The following is a 3,553-nucleotide window of genomic DNA, read 5'->3' as shown; positions in this document are numbered from 1 at the left end:
TGTACTTGTTGGTCATCTGTAGGACTTCTTTGAAAAAATGTCTACTCAGATCATTTTTTAAAATATTTTTTTCTCACTCCTCCATACTTTATAATTTTTGTTCGACCCCACTTTTATTNCCGCGAGATCATGACCTAAGCGAAAGTCGGACGCTTAACCGACTAAGCCACCCAGGCGCCCCTAAAATTTTTATTTATTTTAGAGAGGGAGTGGGAAAGAGGGGTGAAGAAGAGAGAGAGAGTGAATCCCCAACAGGCTCCATGCTCAGAGTGGGGCCCAATGCGAGGCTCAATGCCACAACCTTGGGATCAAGGCCTGAGCCAAAATCAAGAGTTGAGTGCTCAACCGACTAAGCCTCCAAGGCACAACCTTTTACATGGTAAATCCTAAAGCATACACAGACNATTTCATCCAAAAGAATAAAATACCTATCTGTAAATTTAACCAAAGAGGTTGAACATTTTATACACTGAAAACTATAAGGTATTGCTGAAAGAAATGAAAGAGGACTTAAATAAATGGAAATAAATGCCATGTTTGTGGATTGGAGACATAATATTATTAAGATAATATTCAAACACTACCAACATCGATCTACAGATTCGATGTTGCCCTATTTAAATTTCACATCCTTTACTGCAGATATGGAAAAGCTGTTACAAAAATTGATACAAATTCACCAGGGATCCCAAATAGCCAATATAATTTTAGAAAAAAGAACAAAGTTAAACACTTTGCAATTTCAAACTTACTATACATCTACCATGATTAAAATGGTGTGGTGCTGAATAAGGAAAGACACATGGACCAATAGAATAGAACTGAGAGTCCAGAAATAAATCCAAACATCTATGGCCAGTTGGTTTTCAACAGGGGTCCCAAGAGCAATCAATGGGAGAAAGAGAGTCTCTTCAACTAAAGGTTTTTGGGCAATTGTATATCCATAGGCAAAAACATAAATTTGGACCCCTATCTCATACCGCATACAAAAAAAAATCAACACAAAATCGACCAACACTCTAAGTGAAAGAAGTATAACTCATAGATGAAAACATAGGTGTAAATCTTCATGAGCCTGGATTTGGCAATGGATTCCTCAAAAACACAAGCAACAAAAGAAAAAATAGGTAAATTGGACTTCATCAAAATTTAAAAAGTTGTGTGCAAAGGACAGAACCATGGTGGGAAAAAGAAAAAGTACAGAATAGGAGAAACTATATGAAAACAACATATCTGATTAGGATCTCGTCCAAAACATAGAAAAACTTACAACTCAACAAGAACAACAAAACATCCCAAACAACCCAATTAAAAAATGGATAAGGACTTGAATAGCCATTTATCCTAAAAGAAAGCCAAACGACAAACAAGCACTCGGAAAGATGCTCGACATCATTACTCATTAGGGAAATGCGAATCAAACCCACAATGACAGATCACTACACACCCACTCGGACGTCTATAATAAAAAAATAATAATACAAAATAACAAACGTTGGCAAGGATGGTGAAAAAATTGTTGGTGGGAATGGAGAATGGTGCAGCTACTGTGGAAAACCTTTTGGTGGTTCCTCAGGGTAAGCATAGAATTACCACGTGACCCAGAAATTCCACTCTGGGAATGAAGACACCCAAGAGATTTAAAAACATTCACACAAAAACTTGCACACAAATGTTCTTAGCAGCACTACTCATAATAGCCAGAACGTGGAAACAGCAATGGGCACCTGATTGGCTTAGTCAGTAGACCATGTGACTCTTGATCTCAAGAGTCGTGAGTTTGAGCCCTGCATGTGGTGTAGAGATTACATAAATAAATAAAACAAAAAAAAATGTGGAAACAACTGAAATTTCCATCACTGGTTGAGTGAATAAACAAATATAGAATGTCCATACAATAGGATATTATTCAGCCATAAAAAGGAATGAAGTATGGCTACATGCTACAATGTGGATAAACCTCAAAAATATTATGCTATGTGAAAGAGACCAGACACAAAGGGTCCTATGTTGCATCATTCCATTTATATGAACTATCCAGACTTGTTCAATCTATAGAGACAAAAATTAAATTGGTTTTGCCAAGGGCTGGGAGGAGGATTGAATGGGGAGTGACCACTTAATGGGCGCAGAGCTTCCTTTTGGGGTGATAAAAATGATTTGAACTTGATACAGGTGGTGGCTGAACAGCATTATGGATGCCCTAAATGCCACTGAAATGTACACTTTAAAATGGTTAATTTTATGTTATGTGAATTTCACCGCAATAAAAAAATGAAAGCTATCTAAACGCAATCATACAGCATGTAACCTTTTGAGATGAGTTGTTTTCATTCAGCTTAATTCCCTTGAGAACCATCCAAGCCATCTGCCTTCTGTGTCTTCAGAGAAACTGATGAAGGGGCCAAAGCCAAGCACAAAGGCAGCTAGCATGTCAGGGGCATTCTCTCCCCACATTAACATTGTTCCATTCACACTGTATACATCTCCACCAGATGTGATGTCACTTACCAACCCTATCATCTAGTCCATGTTTCTCCCTCTCGTTTCTAAGGCTGTAATGAAATTCTTTGCTGAAATTAATGAGCATCTGTATTAGCTGTATTAGTTACTACTGCTGCTGTATTGAACTGCGACAACCTTAGAGGCTTAAAACAACACAAATTTATTTTCTTACAGTTCTGAAGCTCAGAAGTCTGGAGTGGGCTTGACTTGGTTAAAATCAAGGTACTGGCAAGGCTGTGTTCCTTTTGGAAACTCCAGGAGAGAACAGATCTCCTTGTCCTTTCTAGGTTTCAGAGAATGCCCACCTTCCCTGCCTCCCACCCCTTCAACAATCTTCAAAGCATCATTCCGACCTCTGCTTCCATTATCACAGCCTCCCCCCACTCTCTGACCCTAATTCTGCTTTTAGGGTTCTCGAGGCTTGATCCCATGGCCCTGGCATCATGACCTGAGCAGAAATCAAGAGGCAGATGCCCAACCAACTGAGCCAACCCATCTTCCCTTTGTAAGACTGATTACACTGGGCCCACTTGGAGATTTCACGTTGTCTCCCCATCTCAGTTCCTTAATTTATTTTTTTAATGTTTTATTTATTTCTAGGAGAGAGAGAGAGACAGCGTGAGGAGGGGAGGGTCAGAGAGAGAGGGAGATACAGACTCTGAAACAGGCTCCAGGCTCTGGGCTGGCAGTCAGCACAGAGCCCGACGCGGGGCTCGAACCCACAAACTGCGAGATCTTGACCCAAGTGAAAGTCGGACGCTTAACTGACTAAGCCACCCAGGCGCCCCTCAGTTCCTTAATTTAATCACCCCTGCAAAGTCCCTTTTGCTTTGGAAATTAACGTATTTGGAAAATAACAGATACTAGGGTTCTGAAGGAAAATATATTTCATGGGCCATTATTCAGCTTCCCACAGTATTTTTTGCTAAATTCCAGACATACTGATTTAAGAGCATTCCCTTGCTTTACCAGCTTAGTTAGCCTTTCAAGGCTCATCAGCAGAACCCATTAATTTAGCAGCAATGCACAGAATGAGTTAAGAGGAAGT

Source organism: Crocuta crocuta, unplaced genomic scaffold (genome assembly GCF_008692635.1).
Source record: "Crocuta crocuta isolate KB4526 unplaced genomic scaffold, BGI_CrCroc_1.0 scaffold241, whole genome shotgun sequence".
Lineage (NCBI taxonomy): Eukaryota > Metazoa > Chordata > Mammalia > Carnivora > Hyaenidae > Crocuta > Crocuta crocuta.
This window is presented reverse-complemented; position numbering follows the sequence as displayed.